This window comes from Pinus tabuliformis, chromosome 3_1 (assembly GCF_031772625.1).
Source record: "Pinus tabuliformis cultivar Carrire ecotype Pingquan chromosome 3_1, CPIR1, whole genome shotgun sequence".
Taxonomy (NCBI): Eukaryota; Viridiplantae; Streptophyta; class Pinopsida; order Pinales; family Pinaceae; genus Pinus; species Pinus tabuliformis.
The window spans coordinates 597,009,056-597,032,943 of record NC_142301.1 but is presented as its reverse complement, the minus strand read 5'-3'; positions in this window follow the sequence as shown (position 1 = coordinate 597,032,943).

The window sequence follows — 23,888 nt, the reverse complement described above, 5'->3', positions numbered from 1 at the left end:
GCCTTTACAGTTACCAGACTTTGCGGGGCTGCCACTTTGCACATAGCCACTGGTTCCCAAATGCGGATGGCTATAGATTGCTTCCAAGGCACCATTTTCAACTGGTGCGATGTTGTGTTGGCCAATATGAAGGGCCAACTAACCAAGGCAAAGAACGGACAACTAAAGACCTTTGGATATGGTCCTTTAGTTGTGAGCTTTGCCCTAGAGAGAGTTCCAATGCTGATCCCCCAGCATCTTACAGTTCCAGTTGGGCCTCCTTGGGAGCCTAAGTTGACGAGATGGTTGCGGTAATGGCCCGGCATCCTGATGAGGGAGCAGCAGTTGTTCGATTTCCTGATGGTTACTTTCACTGGCTGGAGGGCCAGGTCTTTGCGATACAGGATTTTCCTTATGCCAGAATGGATTTTCGCAATGATCCGGACATGGTTCTTCCACAGGGAGAACAATGGGACGACAGAGGTATTTCATTTTTCACAAATTTTTTAATTATCTATTTTTTTGTTTTTATATATCGTCTCAAAACTAACAGTAAAAAATTTTCAAAATGCAGATGTAGGCCCACGGCGTCCGGCCAATCTCCGGGCTTTTGAGAGAAGAGTACCAGCTGCACCGGCACCATCCCCACAGGATGTGGCCACAGAGACCTTAGCCGAGCTGGAACGGGACTTAGAGCGTCTCACGGTGGGCATACCAGAGACGACTATAGACGATATTCCTATCCGACTTCAGCGCTATGTGGTCGCAGTCCCAGGACCTTTCAGGAGGTTCCTGTGTAGGGTAGCGCGGGCAGTGGTCTCGTATAGAGAGCACCACCAATGATTGACTAGTCACTTTTGTAGACACATGCGACATTTTTGGTTTTTTGTACTTATCATTTTTGCCGATCATAGGGTGTTTTTGTTGGAAATAATACTGAGAGGGGGGGTGAATCAGTATTATCAGATTAATCAAACTTTTCAAATGCCCAAAACATATACGCTACTTCAGTTAAGTGAACCAGCGTGTACACGCTACTGTGACGAAGTAAAACAGCGTATAAGCAGAAAACTCACAATTTAGTTGGCTTATTCTTCAATTAAGTGCATCAGGACATTATTCATCATATTAACAGTAAACATGTGCAGTATAACAGAACAGATAAAAAGCCACACACATGAACACCAAGATATAAGGTGGAAACCCAATGTGGGTGAAAACCACCTGCTGCAAGTTGTCTCTATCTTTCTTAATATGAAACTTCAGTTTACAATCTTTTGTACTGGTGCAGCCTTATACCAGTACGCAGGCTACAACCTGCAGAAGGCTTCAACCTTCTCTCGTTCTCCAAACTTCCTTGGAAGGGAGCTCCAACCCCCTTTTTCTTTTGTACTAGCCAAAATACTAGTACGTAGGTGCTGACCTACAATCTTCCTTCTTCCAGGTATCACTTTTCATACATTTTCAGACTTGGATATTCCTGAAGCACAACATTACAATCTGAAGACCACAATTCATTCAATTTTCACAACAGATCATTGAAGCATAAAACAACCAACTTTGAATCACTGAACCACTGAACCCTGTCAATCACCAGTTACCAGAACACAGAGCAGACTACAGAACTCTGTAATAACAGTCAGATCCCACTGTAAACCCAAATCAAGCTTCAAAAGATATACGCTACTTTAATGAGCAGAAACCGCGTATACACGCGCTTTTACCGAAGCCAACCTGCGTACAGATCTAAAAATAAACTTTCTCAACTTGCAGCTGTACCAGATATTAGTTAGACTCAGAACGTAACATTGCGACAATATGCAGATCTAGAAATACGCATAATCAACCATAACATGATAGTGCATTTCAAACCATTTGATCCCGATCTCTCCTTAGATCTAGTTCTCCATCAACCGATGAGATCTCTCCTTAGCTCAGATCAACCAACTCAGAACCTGCATATCAGATCTCTTTCTCTCTTAGATATTCATGCCTTGTCGAAAGATGATCTTTGCCTAATGATCTTCTTCTCCTTATATAGCCTTAGGCCTTTCTCAATACCAAGAGCCAAAACCATAGTAACACAATACCATCAAATTTAAAACTAGGGATCGACACGCCCGTCGAGACATAATGGTCCGAAATCATAGGCACAACTTCCAAGGTCTAACCACCATGAACCAAAGGAACCTTTCCACATACACGCGCTTTTTCTGAATCTAACTTGCGTGTACACGCGACTTGGGCTTAACGAAAGAGCGTGTATGAGCTTTCTTGCCATGCTGTACTGAGATCTGTCTTCTGATTGAGTTGCCATCACCTGTACTAACCTTTGAGCACCTGTACCATCCACTGAGTGAGTTGCCATCAAGGACAACACTTGAACCATAATGCCAACAATCTCCCCCTTTGGACTTGATGGCAACCACCACACCAAGTCACTCTCCCCCTTTGACATCAAGGGCAAAGGGAGGACCAAGATATTCTCTTCCTTGGTAATCCTTCTGCTGTCCATACTGCTGTCCATACTCCCCTTGAGTACATGCTGAAATCTCCAAGTGTGCTCCCCCTTTGTGAATGCCAAAGAGTACCAATCTATCCATCCTGCTCACCAAGTGCTGTTCATGCTCCCCTTGACTGTAGGCAAGATCTGCAAAAGATGTTCTTCAAGAAGAACATGACTCTATACATCATAAAAGACCTTCCTATCACCAAAGACTCATACATACATCCATTTCTCAACTAAGTGAGGATATACAAAAAAAATGACTCATCCACCCAACCAAGTGGGGATACATCAATATTGACTCATCCACCTAACCATGATAATACATGAACATTTCATCATTCATCCCAGGCATAGTGGGGAAACCAACAAAGGCCGTTACATGACCTTGACACCATAAAAGAGACAAGAGAGATACATGACATAGAGACAACAGATCTAGACCAAGACTTAGGAAAGACATCAGCAGCATCTGATAAACATCTTGTTAGATCAGCAACTAGAATTTCTTTCTGAGCTCCTTCTCCTGAAACCAACAACCAAAAACATCTGAATGCCAACAATGCTTTATGAGTCTTTTGAGCTGCTCCCCCTGAACCTGTGCCTGTTGCACTCCCTGAAACTGTGCCTGAATAATTCTGACATTCCTATTGCTGTTCAGAACTTCAGAGTTTTCCCTTGCTGTTCAGAACTTCATATACGCGTTTTCTCCTGTATAAAACAGCGTATGTACGCGGATATTCTTTCTGCAACAAGCGTCCAGCATACACGCGACTTTCCCACCATGAATCCGCGTGTATACGCTCCTATTACTTCCGTAACCTGCGTATACCAACTTTTCTGTAGAACAAACAAATTTCAACAACAGGATGAAGCATTAACTACTCCCAGCTTTTGTCTGAGATATTCAAAAGTTTCCCTGGGCAGTGGTTTTGTGAGAATATCAGCAACTTGCTCCTTAGAAGGAACATACTCCAACTTGACCTTCTGTTCAAGCACTTGTTCCCGAAGAAAATGGTACTTGATTGGTATGTGCTTGGTCTTTGAGTGCATGACTGGATTCTTTGAAATGCTGATTGCACTTGTATTATCACATAAGATAGAGACAGGTGGAGTGCAAGTGATTTGAAAGTCCTGCAAGGTCTGCATCATCCAAAGAAGTTGTGTACAACAAGATGCTGCAGCTACATATTCTGCTTCAGCTGTAAATAAGGCAATCGAACTTTGTTTCTTGCTGAACCAAGATACTAATCTGGAACCCATGAAGAAAGCACCTCCACTTGTGCTTTTCCTATCATCCACACTTCCAGCCCAATCTGCATCTGTGTAAGCATGAAGAGTGAGATCAGTATTTCTAGGATACCATAAGCCATAGTTTTGGGTCCCTTGAAGATATTTGAAGATTCTTTTGACTGCCTGAAGATGAGTTTCCTTTGGGTTGGCTTGAAATCTTCCAACCATTCCTACTGCATGTGTAATATCTGGTCGAGTACCTGTCAAATAAAGCAAACTCCCAATCATGGATCTATAAGTGGGTTGGTGGACTGCTGCTGATTCATCATTTGCACTGAGGCTGCATCCTGTAACCATGGGTGTACATACTGGTTTTGACTCTTCCATGCCATACTTCTTCAAGATCTGCTTGAGGTATTTGGTTTGAGACAAGAAGATACCTCCTTCATTTTGTTGGATTTGCAATCCAAGAAAATATGTCAATTCTCCAAGAAGTGACATTTCGAATTCTTTCTGCATAACCAAGGCAAAGTTTTGACTCATAGTCTCTTCATTGCTGCCAAAAATAATATCATCTACATAAACAACAAGAATTAGCAATTTGTTATTTTCAACTTTTATATAGAGATTGCTATCTGCTGATCCTTTTGAAAAGCCTTGTTGGTGAAGATATTTGTCCAACCGATAGTACCAAGCCCTTGGGGCTTGTTTGATCCCATAGAGAGCCTTTTTCAATCTGCATACAAGGTTTGGATCATTCCCAAGAATGAACCCATCTGGCTGCTCAATATATACTTCTTCTTCTAAGTCTCCATTCAGGAAGGCTGATTTCACGTCCATTTGAAATACCTTGAAGTTTTGAAAGCTTGAGAGAGCAAGGAACATTCGGATGGCCTCTAGTCTTGCCACAGGAGCAAAGGTCTCTTCAAAATCTATTCCTTCTTGCTGTGCATACCCTTTACAAACAAGTCTGGCCTTGTTTCTAATTACTTCTCCATTTTCATTTAACTTATTCTTGAAGACCCATTTTGTTCCTATTACATTCTTATCTTTTGGTCTAGGAACCAATTCCCAAGTGTTGTTCCTTTCGATTTGCTCAAGTTCTTCATCCATTGCTTTGACCCAACATTCATCTTTGCATGCTTCTTTCACATTTTGTGGTTCAATGGAGGAGAGTAGAGCCAAGTAGCTTGAAGCTTCTGCAAGTGTCCTTCTTGTTTGTACTCCTGCTTCTTTCTGCCCCACAATCTGAGTTTCTGGATGATTCTTTTGGACATATCTGGATGGAGTCTTCTCTTCTATTCTTGTCTGCTCCTCTGGTTCTTCTTGAGATTCTTCTTCTTCTTGAGGTTCTTCTTCTTCATCATTTCGCCTTTGAGAGTAACCTTCATCTTCTTCATGATGAACTTGCCTAGGAATATATCCCTTCTCATCAACCACTATATCAATACTGTCAACAATTCTGCCAAGTCTTTTATTGTAGCACTTGTATGCTTTGCTATGTGGAGAATAACCAAGAAGAATGCCCTCATCTGCTCTAGGTTCAAGTTTGCCAAGTTGCTCATCAGTGTTCTTAATATAACATTTGCTCCCAAAGATTTTGAAATGCTTCACGGAAGGAGTTTTACCACTCCAAAGCTCATGAGGTGTTTGAGTGCTGTTTACTCGGACATTTGTTTTGTTAAGAATGATAACAGCAGCATGTGCGGCTTCTCCCCAGAAGGTTGCAGGAGTACCTGATTCATCGAGCATAGCACGAGCCATTTGTTGGATAGTTCTGTTCATTCTTTCCACAACCCCATTTTGCTGAGGAGTTCTAGCTGTAGAGAATTCTCTTCTTATCCCATGTTCATCGCAGAAATCAAAAAATTCATTTGATGTGAACTCCCCACCTCTGTCAGATCTGAGGCACTTGATTTTGTGTCCTGATTCATTTTCGGCCAATGCTTTGAAGGATTTGAATTTTTCGAATGCTTCATCTTTGTGCTTCATAAGCCCTAACCAAACAAACCTTGAGAAATCATCAATGAATAATATCAGATATTCTTCTCCTCGAGGTGACCTTTTCCTAAATGGACCACATACATCTGTATGGACTAGCTCAAGAGGCAAGCTAGCTGACCCTTCCTTCTCTGGAAAGTTAGTTCTGGTCTGCTTTCCAAACTGACAAGATTTGCATATGGTGTTGTCTGGAATTTTGATATCTGGAAGATCGCGAACTGCCTGATATTTGCATGCTTTCCTTATTTGTGAGAAGCTTAGATGTCCCAACCTTCGATGCCATAACCAGTGCTCTTCATCCTTGCTAAGATAGCATTGTTGTTGTTCTTCTTCAAATATGTACAGATTATTTGGAGTTCTTTTGCCTTTGAGAACTGTTTTACCTGTATCAAGATCACGAACAAGACATCCATTCGATCTGAAAATAACCTCTGTTTTTTGATCACACATCTGGCTGACACTTAGAAGATTATGTTTCAATCCATCAACATACAAAACATTTCCAGCCTTGACCTTTTCTTTTAAAGGAGCAATACCTTTTCCTTTTATAGTAGCAGGAGTATCATTTCCAAAAGAGACTTTCTTTCCCTTTTCTAAAGTAGAATAAGATTCAAGTTTTTCTTTATCACCTGTCATATGTTTCGAACATCCACTGTCAATGTACCATAGATTTTCCTGTCCTTCTGCATAAAATGCTATCCCACATCTTTCTGTTTGAGGTTCCTTTATTCTCCATGTTTTGGTGCTTGTGGCTTGTTCCTTTTTCTCCTGAAACCTGCTCCTGCATTCAGAGTCTTTATGACCAAAATTATTGCAAATAGAACATTCAACTTCATTTTCAAGCACCGAAAAGTTGTTATAGGTCCTTTTTGTAATCCCTGTCATACTTCTTTGTTTTTGAGCTTCCCTAGTCATGATTGTTTTATATGCAACACATTGAGCTGCTCTGTGACCAAAGTTGTGGCAAGAAAAGCATTGTCCATTGAAGAAGCTTCTGCGGTTATTGAATCTACCAGCCAACTGATTGTAATTTCTATTTTCATCTATTCTTGAGCCAAACTGAGAAGATTTTACCTGTGGTTGGTTGTAGCTTTTGTTCATCCTTAAGGAGGATTGTCCCTGATAGTTTCTGTTTGTAACTCGTCCCTGCTTTACCTGATTATCTTCATTGTTCTTCCGCTCATTTCCTCTTGCTGCATCAAGATAACTTTTTGAGGTGGATGCTTGAGAGGTTTCTCCATTATAGCCCAAACCTGTTTTGTTTAGAGGAGACCGCTGCACACTAATAATCTCATCCAAGGTTTCAGATCCTTTGACAAATTTAAGATTAATAGTTTTTGTTTTCTCAATTTCTTTTCTGAGACCAACAATTTCACCTTCTAGTTTTTCAAGATGTTTTTCCTTTTCATCAATTTGAAATTGCAAAGTATCAATAATCACATTCCTTTCTTCTATGCTTCTCTTGAGTCTAGTGATTTCATTATAGAGATTATCCACATCTATAGCATCCTCATAATCATCATCTTCAAATGCCATTAACAGCTTATATTTATTACCTTGTTCATCTTCATCACTGTTTGATAAGCCATCACTATCTTCATGGGTGTAGTAGCTTTTCCTATTTGCACTTTGTTTCTTGTTCCATCTAGCAGGTTCTTTTCCTTTATCCTTATAAGGACATTTTGCAGCATAATGACCTACTTTCCCACAAGCAAAACATTTGAAAGGTAGCTTACCTCTGAACCTTCCAGAACCCCTTTGAAGATTTCTGACAAAATTTGATTCTTCTTCCTCTTCTTCTGGAACATGGCTTGCTTCATAGTAATCTTCTTTTCCTGATGCCTTAAAAGCAGCTTCCCTTCTGTCAGATGGACCTCCCTTTCTCATTTCATAAGCGGTTAGAATTCCATGTAGCTGAGACATAGTGAGAACACGGAGATTTTCTTTTTCTTCTATTGCAGATACTTTAGATTCAAACTTGGGGGATAAAGATCTTAGAACCTTTTGAACTACTATAGTTTCTCTTATTTCTTCACCCAAGTTTTTCATACAATTAACAATCTCATCTACCCGGAGAAAATAATTAGCCACACTTTCATCATTATACATCCTGAGAGTCTCATATTGAATCCTGAGTGTTTGAAGTTTAGCTTCCTTTACCTGTTCATCTCCTTCATAGCTAGTGATCATTTTGTCCCATATTTCTTTTGCTGATTTGAAGTGCATGACCTTCATGAATTCTGTTTGAGATATACTTCCTAATAGGGTAGCGACTGCTTTTGCATTTGTTTCATATGCCTTTTTTTCATCTGGATCTGTAGGAGTAGCTGAAGGAAAAGCATAGCCTTTTTCTACAATGTCCCAAACTTCTGTACCAAGAGATTGAAGATATGCAGTAACTCTTACCTTCCAATAATTGAAATTTGTTCCATCAAAAACCGGTGGCCTGATTGATGCTTCTTTCTCGTAGTTGCTCATGATGAATGATCTTCCTTCAAGCGATCAAGCTTCTCTGAAGGACTTGCTCTGATACCAATTGTTGGAAATAATACTGAGAGGGGGGGTGAATCAGTATTATCAGATTAATCAAACTTTTCAAATGCCCAAAACATATACGCTACTTCAGTTAAGTGAACCAGCGTGTACACGCTACTGTGACGAAGTAAAACAGCGTATAAGCAGAAAAATCACAATTTAGTTGGCTTATTCTTCAATTAAGTGCATCAGGACATTATTCATCATATTAACAGTAAACATGTGCAGTATAACAGAACAGATAAAAAGCCACACACATGAACACCAAGATATAAGGTGGAAACCCAATGTGGGTGAAAACCACCTGCTGCAAGTTGTCTCTATCTTTCTTAATATGAAACTTCAGTTTACAATCTTTTGTACTGGTGCAGCCTTATACCAGTACGCAGGCTACAACCTGCAGAAGGCTTCAACCTTCTCTCGTTCTCCAAACTTCCTTGGAAGGGAGCTCCAACCCCCTTTTTCTTTTGTACTAGCCAAAATACTAGTACGTAGGTGCTGACCTACAATCTTCCTTCTTCCAGGTATCACTTTTCATACATTTTCAGACTTGGATATTCCTGAAGCACAACATTACAATCTGAAGACCACAATTCATTCAATTTTCACAACAGATCATTGAAGCATAAAACAACCAACTTTGAATCACTGAACCACTGAACCCTGTCAATCACCAGTTACCAGAACACAGAGCAGACTACAGAACTCTGTAATAACAGTCAGATCCCACTGTAAACCCAAATCAAGCTTCAAAAGATATACGCTACTTTAATGAGCAGAAACCGCGTATACACGCGCTTTTACCGAAGCCAACCTGCGTACAGATCTAAAAATAAACTTTCTCAACTTGCAGCTGTACCAGATATTAGTTAGACTCAGAACGTAACATTGCGACAATATGCAGATCTAGAAATACGCATAATCAACCATAACATGATAGTGCATTTCAAACCATTTGATCCCGATCTCTCCTTAGATCTAGTTCTCCATCAACCGATGAGATCTCTCCTTAGCTCAGATCAACCAACTCAGAACCTGCATATCAGATCTCTTTCTCTCTTAGATATTCATGCCTTGTCGAAAGATGATCTTTGCCTAATGATCTTCTTCTCCTTATATAGCCTTAGGCCTTTCTCAATACCAAGAGCCAAAACCATAGTAACACAATACCATCAACTTTAAAACTAGGGATCGACACGCCCGTCGAGACATAATGGTCCGAAATCATAGGCACAACTTCCAAGGTCTAACCACCATGAACCAAAGGAACCTTTCCACATACACGCGCTTTTTCTGAATCTAACTTGCGTGTACACGCGACTTGGGCTTAACGAAAGAGCGTGTATGAGCTTTCTTGCCATGCTGTACTGAGATCTGTCTTCTGATTGAGTTGCCATCACCTGTACTAACCTTTGAGCACCTGTACCATCCACTGAGTGAGTTGCCATCAAGGACAACACTTGAACCATAATGCCAACAGTTTTTCAACCTATAATCGAAGACGATGTATATTTTTGACACACTCCTATATATATCATTATTACCGGCTTATTTTGTTAAACATGTGTGATGAAATGTCTATAAATTTACATTTATGATTGTTACAAATGTCTATTTAACATTCGAGACGCCATTGCATCTGCTAATGTATTTAAAGACCTTGGAATATGCTGATATTCAATGTAATCAAATTCATGTTCCAAGAGACGCACCCTCAAAAACAATCTTAATAACATTGGATTTCTAATGGCATAGACTCTATTAAGATGTAATACAACGAGTTCAGAATCTAACCTCACTATCAAACTCCGAATCCCAAATGAAATAGATTCAGATAATAGTTCAATCACTGCACTGTATTCTGCAATGTTGTTTGTTGTTTGACTGAGGCTCACCCCATGCATAGAAACTAACTCGTCAGAGGGTGAATAAATAACCCAAGCTGCGGAAGAGATATTTCGTGTACTACGACAAGCACCATCATCGAATCCAATGTACGTTTGGAGAGGCGTCGACATCTGCAATATCAAGAGTAAAACCAAGATAAGCCAGAATAACGATGAAAAACACACTCTCTAAGCTAAGCACATTGTCTAAACTAAGCAAACATACCAGCTAGAAAGAAAAATTAACCTAACTAAACTAACTGAATCTCCATACCCATCATTTAAGCATAATACCTCTTTAGGTAAAGTCCATTTATGGGCTTACCCAAAGAGTCCCCATCAAAATCTACCAGCTCATAGGCCCCTTTTGCTAGCTTTCGCTTGACAATGTAGGGCCCATGCCACATAGGGACGAATTTTCCAGCACCTAATTTATCGTTAGCTTGATCATATAATAGCATTAGGTCTCCTTCCGAAAAATTACGAGGGGTTACGTTGCGATCATACTGAGCTTTCATCCTTTTCGCGTGAGTCTCGATTACCAAAGCAGCATCACGTCGAGTCTCATCTAATTTAGCTAAGTATAACAGACGCTTCTTCTCTTTGGAAGTAGCTGGGAGTAATTCGATAGCCATTTGAAGTGATGGGATTTCGCATTCAATGGGCAACACTGCTTCCAAATCATAAACTAGTTGGAAAGGAGTGAACCCTGTTGATGTTTTTACTGAGGTTCGATACGCCCAAAGCGCTGAAAATAACATGTTATGCCAATTCGACCGATGAATACCAATGATTTGTCGGATCATGATAACTAGAACTTTGTTGATGGATTCAACCAAATCGTTTTCTTGAGGATAATAAGGAGTAGAACTATCATGGCGTAAACCAAGTTGGCTTGTAAGTTCTGTCATCATAATGTTTCGAAAATGGTGCCCATGGTTAGTGATTATCGCTTGTGGGACACCAAACCTAGCAATAATATGATTGAATACGAAAATCGTTGTTGTCTTGCCGCTTGCCTCGAATGTAGGCATCGCCTCGGCCCACTTAGTAAAATAATCAACCACAAGGATGATATACGCAGGCTTACATGTAATAAAATCGATACCCCATTTAACAAAAGGACCAACGGCAATTATAGGGTGGAGAGGAGCAGGTGGTGCGCGCATCTTGCGATCAAACACTTGACAGTTGTGGCATTTTCGGACCGCAATGATACAATCTTTAAACATAGACGGCCAGAAATAGCCAGCACGCAACACCTTCTGAGCTGTGGCATACCCCAACATATGACCGCCAAATGCTCCAAAATGACAGTCATTCAGAACCCTTTCTGCCTCTTCATGAGTTAAGCAACGACGAAAAACCAAGTCCGCCCCACGACGATAAAGAGTATCTCCAATAATTCTATATTGTTGGGACTGGAATCGAATTTTCCGGCGTTTCGACTTTGAAGCTTCGGGCCGAAAGGATTGGGTTTGGAGATAGACGATTATATCCCCATACCACGGATCTAAAGTGCTGATAAGAAATAGAGATTCGTCCGCAATGGGTTCCTCTGCCACAGTTTCTGTGTCAGCACGCGGGAAGTCACACATCAATTCCGCAAAAACTAAGGATTTCTTAGATTTGGACTTCTCGAACTCCAAATCGAACTCCTACAGGACAACAATCCATTTGGAGTACTTGCCCCCTAGCAATTGTTTAGTCAAAATATAGATCATAGGGTTGTAATCTGAAATCACCGTAGTTTTATGGAGAAGAATGTAATGACGAAAACGCTGGACAGCTTGAACGGCTGCCAGTGCCAACTTTTCCACATGCGAGTATTTTAGCTCGGTTGGATTCAACGTCTGACTGAGGTAATATATCACATGTTCCGTTCCGAATTCGTCTTCCTGAACTAAGACCATTCCAATGATGGAGTGGGAGGCGGCGAGATACAAAAAGTAGTCCTGGTTGTAGTTGGGAGGATGCAGCAACGGTGCATGGGTCAATGCATGCTTAAGTGAATCAAAAGACTTCTGAGCTATCTCATCCCAAGAGAATTGTCCGTTTTATTTCAACAACCGGGTGAAACCTTTTGTAACCTCGGCGTAGTTAGAATGAATCGACGTAAAAAGTTTGCTTTCCCCTGCAAACTTTGGAGTTGGCGTAAACTTGAAGGAGGAGGCAATTTGATGATGGCTTCGACCTTCGAGGGATCGACGCGGATACCAGCTTTTGAAACGACAAATCCTAGTAATCGTCCCACTTCTATGCAGAAGACACATTTGTGTGGGTTCAACCGAATTCGATAATGCCGACACCTCATAAAAATAGCGCGTAAGTGGACGAGGTGATCAGCTCGATGTAAAGAATGAGCAGGCAAATCATGGAGATACGGTTGCACAATGTGTTTGATGTCGTGAAACGCATAAGACATTGCCCGTTGGAAAGTGGCTCCGGCGTTCTTAAGTCCAAAAGGTAATTTGCAATAAGCAAATGTCCCCCAAGGACAAATGAAAGCCGTTTTTGGTTGATCGGCAGGTAGAATATTGATTTGGTTGTAACCGGAAAAACCGTCCATAAAGGAAAATATTTCACTGCTGGCACAATCATCAATTATTTGATCGATATAGGGAGTGGGATAGTTGTCTTTTGGACAAGCACGATTTATATCCCTATAGTCGATGCATATTCTTATTGTTCCTTGCTTCTTGTTAACGGGAACAATATTCGATACCCAATCCGTTAACGGGATCGGATAAATGAAACCTGCTTTCAACAGCTTTTCGACTTCTGCTTTAATCGCAGCCGCTTTCCTAGGGTGTATCTGACGCAGACGTTGCCGAACGGGTTTAGCGTCTGGGTAGGTCTTGATTTCATGAACAACAATGGAGGGATCAATTCCTGGCATTTCCTCATAGGACCAGGCAAACACGTCGCGGAATTCTTGAAATAGGACCTTGTATGTTTGAATTTCGTTATCTGTACTCGAGGCACCTATATGAATGTTTTCAATAACTCCGGTTTTGACTGAAATGTCAATGGCAATATTTTGGGAAATGTTTCCCAAATTCAACTCTGAATCAGGATGTTTCATGGGATTCTGAGCGTCCTTGACATATTCAGCTGTAAAAATTGATGAAAAATCATTTTCAAAGTCATCACTCTCAGGTAAAAACGAAGATCTATGATGAAGATCTTCCCATGGTAGATCGTCTACACTTAGGATTTCGCGAAGTTGTTCGTCAGATGACACAACTTCAGGAAACGTTATCCGTTCTGAGGTTGATGTGAAAAGTGATTCTTCACGGACCACATTCATTTGGTCGGATTGGGTTGAATTTGAGTCGGAAAAAGACTACACTGCTTCATAAGCAATTTCATATGGACTCAAAGGCATGGCATCACCGAATGAGTCTATCTCAGATTCAGATGGGACAATCCAAGGATCATTGTAAATAATAGTGTCTGAAGTAATCATATGAATGGACGTGAATGAAGGGTCTGCATTGATCGAAGGAAAAGGAAAAGTTCCCAGTAAACCGGAATCTTTAACTAATCCTACACCAACATCCTTGTAAGGGATAGTCGTTTTACCGACATGCTGGATACTCTCTGAAGAGGCTGGATCGGATGAAAAGTAAGCCAGCTGGTCTATCGTTACGATCTTACCATTGTGTGGAAACTTTATAACTCTGAAGACCGATGACACGACCGCTGTCATAGCGTAAGACCAACTGCGACCCAAAAGAAGGTTGTAGTCTAGAGGGGCATCAACCACCTCCACATCCAGACTAACGGTTTTTCCCTCAACCCCTATAGGCAAATCCTGTAGAATGCCAAACGGATGGAACCCACGGCCATCAAAGGCCTTAAGAATCGTCGGGGATTGGTTCAGTGAAGGAGAACCAAGCGATCTCCAACACTGAATCGACATAATACACGTAGAAGCTCCTTCATCATTTACAGTCCGATGAATAGGCCTATTTTTTACTATCACTGGAATCTGGAAAGCCATCTTATGAGGGAGACGCGGTGTACTATTTTCTAGATCAAAGATTATCAGGTTCGGGTCCTGAATATCAACAGCTCCTATAGCTGAGAAGAGTAATTTTCGTTGTGCTGGGCATGATTGCAGCACTTCCAAAGCCAACATTGCTGAGGGTGAAACAGCTAAATCCTCAACAATGTTATAATTCTGAGCTGCTCTCGCATGTGGATTGAAAGCAGACTTTCGAAGTATACCCTTGGCGGGCGGTTTGATTATCAAGTCCGGGTTAGGTTTCTCGATCTGTAGTGGATCGGAACCGGGAGCTGAGGTTGATGGATTAGAATGAGAAGATTCTGCTTCTTTTCCATCAACAGGATTCTTACTACCATAATCTTGTGATCGAGTCGCAATCCGTACATGAGACATCATCAATATGGGTTCTTCACTAGCACTCGAGGAAGAACCTATCATTTTACTCTCCTGCTTTGGAAATGGATCTTTCAAAACAGCAGGAGTTGGGGAACCTTTAACGATTTTCACAACCTCTGCCCGATGAGGGCAATCTCTTGTGAAATGATCTTCTTCACAAATTAAACAAGGATAGCGAGGTTTGCGCTTTTCGTCGTTAGATTCCGACTTCTATTTTTTCTCCTTTGGAGCCTTGTCTGCTTTATCCTTCTTCTTGCCTTTCTTCTTACCACCGTTTTTTGATTTAGCCGTAGATGACTCTACAGCGTGAATGTCGGCGGTAATTTCAGGAGAAGACTCTCCTGTCGGGGAGTCTGGTAAGGTTATTATTGGAGAAGAATTCTTTGAGGATTTCTTCTTACTTTTAGTATTCACCGTACCAATCATGCCATCAGCAGCATGAGACCCCGAAGGAGCAGCAGTGATTTGATTCGACTTAGGAAGATCTGGGATCTTCTCGTGCAATGTACCCGACTGAGTGTAAACTAAGTTAAGGTATTGGGCTTGAGCAATGACTTGCTCCTCAGTAACTACTCCGGCCTTAGCTACATCTTCAGTAATCTTCGGTAATAATGATTTTACAAACCATTCAGCTAAGATTTGGTCCAGGATAAAAACTTTCACTAAACGTCTTCGACGTCTCCATTCATGAATATGATCATAAATATAAGTGGAGGTCGACTGTTTTAATGAAGTTAATAGCTCCGTGTCGTTATCGTATCTGACCGGCAACTGAAAATGAGTTAGGAACGAGGTAGCTAACTGGCTAAAGTTGTAAAAAGAGGTCCGTAGTAACTCAATGTACCACTTGGCCGCGAGACCAATGAGCGTATGCTGGAAAAGACGTAAGCGGATCGAATCATCTGAGATAGAATTTGAAGCACACCAGAGGTGGTAAGTCATCACGTGATTGGACGGATCCTCTCCAGACTTACCTTCGAACTTGGGTATATCACTGGGCAACTTATTTGGCATTGGCAGCCAGAACGGAAGATATTGAATTGGATCGTTCGTTAGGCGCGTCAAGTCGGGTAAATCCAAAGTTGCGATAAACGGTAATTGCCAGTTAGGATCTCTAAAACTCTAGGTCACAATACCAGTTCCAGGAGGAGGATATCCAGGATAACTAGGAACAGGAATCGCATTCGAGATATTATATCCTCCTAGAAAACCAGGATTAACCGGACCGTACTGGGGTTGTTGAGGTTATTGATAAGTGTACCCGGGATACGGTTGATACTCGTAAACCGGTTGTTGGACAACAGGACCAAATTGGTACTGTCCCTGGTACTGTTGATAGGTAAATTGAGGTTGACTTGTTACAACAGTACTTAAACCAGGCTGCCCTACAAGCATCTGGACCGTGGTTTGAATCGTAGATCCGGACAACGGTAAAGATGTCTGAGGAGTGGTTGCAGAGACAGTAGAAACCGGAGTTGTCGATACTCCAGAAGTAAGTGCGGTAGATGTTGCGGTAGTTGCAGCAGTCGTTTGAGATGGAGTACTAGGTGCAATTGGTGGCTGAGTAACTACCGAAGTTACAGAAGTTTGAACATTTGACTGGACAGGTTGCGGTTGCTGGGGTGAACCAGAAACTACGGGTTGTCCAGTTTGAGGTAACAACTGTATACTTGGCTGCAACACCTGTTGACCTTGTGATGGATCCCACACTATCATTCCGGGGTATTAACCCGTAACAGGTTGAGGATACTGAGATCCATAACCGGATTGAGGGTAGGATTGATAACTGAAAGGCACAGTTCCCATACCTTGAACATATGACTGACCTTGAGGTGGTTGATAACCCTGACTTGAGTATTGACCTTGAGGTTGATAACCTTGGGGTAAATACTGATACTGGGGTTGACCTTGACCTTGAGGTTGATACCCTTGAGGTTGATACCCTTGAGGTAAATATTGATACTGAGGTTGACCCTAGGGTACATATTGAGGCTGGGGTTGACCTTGAGGCATGTATTGTACTATGGGTACATACTGGCCTTGAGGTTGCCCCCCAGACACGATTTGCGTACCTTGAGGTTGCCCCCCACGCATTAACTGAGGCTGCCCCCAAGCGGTAATTGGCCACCTTGAGGTTGAGAAACGGGAACTGAACCTGACATCATGTAAATGTCCCCTACACCCAACGGTTTATTACCATTGTTTCCAGCTAATAACCCATGATCAATGGGTTGAGGAGATGCCCCCGCAAAGGTACCAAAAAGTGATTGATACCCGGTGGGAACAGAAGGACCGCCGTGCAAGAAAGATTCAGGAGATTGAGTGAACACGGACGACTAACCATACATATTTACAGGAGTATAAATACCTCCAGGTGGGAAAGGAGTACGAGGTGGAGAAAAACCTACCCCTGAGTTGTCTAAATAATTGGTTAACGAAAGGTACCAAGTAGTACTTCTAGGAGGACTGTAAAAGATAGATTCACACTCCCTTAGATCAATAGTAGGTTGATCTTCAAGGATAGATATGCCTAATTCTTCCTCTGGAGCAAGTTCTTCAATAGCTATCAAACCAGTAGGAATATTTTCGGTGATGACTATTTCTACCCTAGGTGAATCTGGTACACTAGAAGTTGGAGTAACAGGTTCAGATATTTCAGGTTCTTCACCTATATCACTAGTAGATGAAAAACTACCAGCAAGCTCAGAAACTGCAACAGCTTCAGGATTATAACCTGTTTCTAGACTTTGGTAATCTTGATGGGCTACCAATGAAGACTCTCGTTCTTCAGGTGAACCTACTCTACTGCCACTAGGAGGAGTTACAAGGACCTTTAAACCTTCATAATGACTCGGGACGTCTTGAGGAGGTTCACCCCGAAGTCTACGGGATTTCCTCAACAATTCGGCCACAGAAACAACCTCAGGAGACTTGCCCCAAAGTCGACGGGACTGTCTCGGTAATTCCGCCACAGTTAAAAACTTTGAACTACTGCACACGCAAACAAAGTAAAATCTCAAAGCAAACCACCTAAAGTCTCTAAAGAACCAAAAAAATTTGAATCACACGCCTAAAGAATCTAGGGCGTCAAACCAAGCACAAACAGTAGCCTTTCAGACCGAAAACGCTAGTTGGAGATGAAACCCAACATCGCCGGATTCAGTACAGAAGTGGCGAGTGGAACAGTTACCCCGGCAACCTGCTTAATGAATAGACCGGCACAAGTTCCTCCACTTTAACCGTCTTGAGTGAAGTGAACCCCCCGGAAAATCCAAGTGAGTCTAGCCGATGTCTGCTCCAGGTACAGTGGGATCTTCCCTCCACCGTCACCTTGGTAGAATCCTAAAGCTAATGGTCACTAAGGTTACCAACAGCAACAAATGCACTTGGGGGAACAGTCTACACTCCGACAGCACCTAAGGGCAGAGTATCAAGCTCAATCCCCTTGCCGGCTCCTTGACAATAATCCAAGGTTTACCGACAGGTGACCCCTGGCTCCTCGACAATGGTTAATCCGAGGTTTACTGTTTGTAATACGTGCGTGTCTGGCGTCGTTCCCAACGAGGGAGGATTGATCCCCTCACTGGTTCGGACACGAGCTCGTGCTTCTCCTTTAAGAGGAGCTTTCCCAGAGTACAAATGAAACAATTGGATTTATTCTATCACAAGATAAGCTACTTGTTTGGTTTTGTTGTCTTGGAGAGTTAATTACTCTCCTACTCCAAGACACTAGCCTAATCTAAATTGGTGTTTCAGAGCCCTAGTAAATAAAAGTTACTAAGTTGATTTTACTTTAAGCGTTAATTTTATGTTTTTTCTTAAAGACAAAAGGTAGTGGAGATGAAACTGGTGGTGTGTAGACTCGACTCGCAACCACTACAAAGATGCACCTAAGATGATTTACACTACTTTTCTTTTTCAATGAATCTCCTAACTAAGAGAGTTGGAAAATGCAAATTTTATAGAAAACAACTTTCTTAGTAAAGACAATCAAAAAAACAATTCTCTTTATCTTTTCAAAACACACAACTCATGACCACTAATTACTCTACGAAATTTCCTTTTTCTCCCAAAAGTCTACAAATGCTACCAAAGCAAACTTTTTCCAAAAGAATTTTTGTGTTTTTTCTATATTAATAAAGCATGTAAAAACTATTTATCAAATCAAATTTAACTTTGTTTGGCTTGTACAAACTCATGCTGCAAACTATGCAAATTCATGATGCAAGCTATGGGTTTGCTCATTTTCCAAAAAAAACATCGTTTAGGGCCTCAAAATGGCTCTGAAAGTTCTGGACCCAAAAAACTGCCAAAACTTGTAAAATGTGTTGCAATCAAGGAAACTGAAAGAAACAATGGTGGGGGTCCAACTGGAATAGGCCAATGGCCAACAATATCCACCTGGATCAAAAATGTCCCTAGTAAACCTTATTGTGTAGGCTAGTGCACCTAATTCATGGGGATTTTAACTAGGCACATTTTGGCACAAAACTAGCTAGTTGCCCAACAACATTGATGACAACTAGTTCAAACAAAAGACGTCCAAGCAATAATTAAAGTATCATCATGAAACCATGTTATTATATGGAATCTACGATTGCAGACAAAAGTATCTTCCCTAGGTCTGGTGGACTGACCTAGAACAACAAAAAGACAAGGATACTAATGTTTTCCTTAAAGTAAATAGATAACGGGATGAACCCTACGTGGAATCCATCATATGCTTCATTCCTTCCTTGGCTTGGATGCTCCAATCCTAGCTCTAGTCGCTATAATTAGGACTTTCAAGGTCAAATAACACAATCCAACAATCTATGGAATTTATATAGCATCATCTAATTACTTTATTCAATAGATCAACATCGTATTGAAATATATGAAACCATAATATCATATATAGGAAAACAAATAACTCTTTGCATTAATAGAGATAGAATGAGTTACAACCAAAACTAGTTGTTGATCTTGTAGAAGATCTTCTCCAAGTTGACTTGTCCTTTCCTTGTCACAAAATGTACCTCTAATCACCCTAGTGCATGGAATAATATCCCTCACATTAGCACCATAAGGGTAGAATAACTCTCCAAAATCCAACCCCTTGCCTATGGATGGCAGTAAATATATAGGTGAAGGAGGTAGTTCATGAATTCTTATCCTTTTACTAATTTGGGCTTGAGATCCACTCTTGATGGGACGATAATCTCAATGGATAAGGGATGAAAACTCCAAGATAGGAAAGGATAGGATTCAAGACTTTTATCTAAGGTCAATAGCTACAACAGATCCTAGAAGCTTTTGGAAGAGGAAGCTTCATGATTCTTTTTTGTTTTCCCAAATTTCTAGAATCAACGCACCCCAAACAATGATTAACTTGCTCGTGATCAGTGCAAGTGCAGAGTAAGGCAACTTGGTATTCAACGTTGGTTGGCCAATAAGGGGCCAGGGTGCATTGGTCCTTAAAATGACTAATACAAGGTGCTTTCAGGCAGGAACTCAGGGTTTAGACAGAGTCATTCTTAGGGCTTTGTGTAGGGAGGATGATAAAGAGTTCAAAGGATGTGAATGATCTTGTTTGAAGGCATATTGACCAAATGTGACAAAATGGCCTATAAAAGCGCAAAGTTAGAAATGATAGTTGATGACTGAAGTGCTTTACCTTATGAGAATACATTTACATCATGGCATATTTGTTGAGGGATGCATAACCATACTCAACACATAATCTAACATTACATGTACAATGATCAAAAGACACGTCCACAGATGACTGATGGTGGAGCCATGACTGGATGATTGTCTGTATGATCATAGCCATCATACATTGTGATCTTGTATAACTCCTGAAATCACAGCCCGGATGGATGAAACTAGATTTGGGGTCTTTTATCTCGTTCACACGATCAACCAATGTATGATTCTAACCATGTGAATCAATGAGTTGGAGTCGAACATGGTAGACACCATCTAATTATCAGCCAATGATGTAAGTCATTAACAAATGCAAGAGAAACCATCAATGATGTTAATGGCTCTCAAGGTACTCTAGTACAATCTGTATGGTGTGAATAAATGAGTTGATGTTGAACACCACACATAATATTTCGGTCGAAGGCCAATGATGTAAACATGTCGCTGAGAGTGAGGAAACTTGTCATTGATGTATGCAAGCACCAAGGTACCAAGGGATGTTTCTAAGTCAACTTTTTGGATAACGAGTTGATGTCGACAGGAAGTGACCAGTCACAGGAGAGCCTTGATGCATCCCTCATCAACGACACAAAATGGGTATGATGATTTGATACAAAATGATCAGAATGATGCTGATACAGAACTAGATAAGGAAAGGGTAGACATGGAATGAAAGCTTAAGAGTATTGTAGCAGATATTGACTAAATGAATTCTCTTGAACATAACAAAGACACTGATGGAGTTGGCAGCATTGACCCAAAACCAAAAATGGAGGCTTTGAAAAGGTATGATAAACCAAAAGACAAGCAAGTTTCCCAACCCAACAACCATGAAGATGCATTGGAAGCGTGTTGTGTTTAAGAGCAACTCGCTGCATTAACAAATGGAGTACCTTGTTTCCCCAATTTCCCCAACATACTGGTCAATACCTCTTTATTTTTTAACAAACTTGAGAAGGATAATATATGATTGATCTATAAGTTCATCCTTCGGATGAATACCTCTGAGAATATTTAACGAACCCAGAGAATGAGTGGTTTGGTCTTGTCATGAACGACAAGTCCATCATTGTTTGATGTTTAATGAGTCCAACGAAGGTATAACTCGACATCCTTTTCATGTTTAGAGAGTTTGAAAAGGAGGCGAACAAAGAAAATTCCACATGTTCCTTTTCATATATAGTCCCTTAGGTCCGAAAATGAAGAAAATAATACCCAAGATAACCTCTTAGCCATGTTTGACTAAGGTATTCCTTTTTCATAAGTAGTCTATCTCAGTCTGGAAAAGGGTTAAACTTATACTGAGTAGACATCTTTTCATTTACTTTAACGAGTTTGAAAATACAAGTGCTCGACAATATTTTCATATTTTGGGAGTCTGAAAAGAGCTGAAAGAGGACTCTAGGAGGTTTCTTTTTCATAGGTTTACGAAGCCCAAAAAAGTGATAAAAGTGTGCTCCTCAGTCAAAATAATATGTTTAAAACATGAAAAAATCCGTCAAACAACTGTCGACCTGCTTAGAACATCACAAAAAGGATTAAAAATACTTGTTTCATGGTAAAAATGGGTTGTAACTAGGTCAAAACATTAAATATGAATAAAATAATGGAAGAAACAACCATAAATATTCAAAATGACTATTCATCTTTACCATTTCACATTTACCTTCAACAGTGAGAGTTTTGAGTAGTTTTTTCCCTCGATCTTTTGCAGTTGATTGCGCTCAATCCGGTGGATCGTTTCAAGCACCGTCACTTCCAGGTAAGAGATAAGACCTTTCTCTTTCAATTCATGGTCCCATTTTGTGTTTTCATTCAAGTTTTAGGCATTCTTGAGGGCCCTGGGGTTTAAAAATCACCGTAGGACCAGCGTAGGCCCAAATGGTCGAAAGGTGTGTTGCACCTAAGTGAGGATATATTGTAGGGGAGGGGTGCAACACATTGTCTCTCCTCATGGGGGTGCGTTGGTTGTAAATCTAAAATATGTTTGCTAGTTTCCCTTCAAAATTTTTGAGTTTTCTTGCATGGAAATTATCATAATGAGTCTCTTCTTGATGTTTCAGATATTCATTAGCACAAAATGGCCTTTATCTGGAGAGAAAGAGAACATGAAGAACAAGATTTGAATGCAACTAATGACCCTGCTACCATCTAGGCACTAAAAAACACTAGACTATTTAAATTCTTGAATGGAGTTCGGATTTTCCACAGTGTTCATGTTTTGAAGTCGACGTTTCGAGTCTGCAACTAGAAAACTGAATAACATGGTAGGACAGGAAAGAAACAAGGAAACGCACCGGCCAATCGATTCTACCTCAGCCACCTCGCAATCAGACTGGAATTCGCGCACGCAGAGGACTCAAGGAAGGGCGTGGACAGGACTAAATTCAACGCGGCTGCACCTCAGAATTAATAACACAGCAACCCCTACGCTTTCTGCTAGAAACGAATTGACAAATGAAGCGCACGGCAGCAGGATGGATATATCCGCACAGCAGTTTGACAAACCCGGAGGCACCAATCGTGCTGACGTGGATGAGACAATCGATTCAGAAATGGGTACATCACATGCGGCTGTAGACGAGGTAAAAGGCAGAACCAATGGCGAAAATAGTAACACGAAAGCAGCCAGCTCGGTTACCAGCGTAAAGGAAAACGCCCATAAACACAGGTACGCTCCCAATTCCTTTGCATGTAAATCTAGTGTTAATAAACAGTTTATTAGGAATGAAATTAATAATATAAGCATAGAAAGCAAGTGTTCCAGCACAAATCACGAGAACATCATAGATAATAAAAACATAGAAAATAACCCTATGTGCTGTAGCGTGAATAATAAAAAAGTAGTTAACATATCCTCTTATGAGCTGAAAACAGAAGAAATGGAGGTCCTTAACAAAGGTCTTAACTTTGCTTTAGCCCCTAACAAAATCCCCAATGAAGAAATCATTTGCAACCTTGAAGATGGAATTAAGTCTCTCAAGGATGATGACAAAGAACTCATCAGGCAAGAGGTCGTTGTTATCCTTAGAAAAGCCAAGCCACCCAGGAGAAACCTAAGCCCTGATCAACTTAAAGCCCTAAAAAACCTTAGAAATAATAAGGACATAGTCATTTTAAAAGCCGACAAAGGTGGCGCCACTGTCGTTATGGATAATGTAGATTACATAAACAAAATGAAAGACCACCTATACAACAGTGGTAGCTACAAAAAGCTAGAAAAAAACCCCATCTCCAAAATCTCGAACCTCGTAAAAAAAGCCATTAAAGAAACAAACCTTGATGATAAAATAAAAAAGAGATTGACACCTAACAGCGAAATCACCCCTAGGATCTATGGAGCCCCTAAAATTCATAAAAAAGATGTCCCCCTAAGACCCATAGTCAACACCATAGGGTCCCCCACTTATGAATTAGCCAAGTACGTCGCCAGCATTCTGTCCCCGCTTGTAGGTAAGACTATCTCTTACATCAAAGACTCCTATCAATTTGTAAATCACATAAAAAACACCAAGCTAGAACCAGGAGACAAAATCGTGAGTTTTGACGTAGTCCAGCTCTTCACCAAAATTCCCCTAGATGATGCTATTCAGGTAGTTAAAGATGTAACAGATCCCCAGACCGCTAAATTAGCCGAAATCTGTCTCCGCTC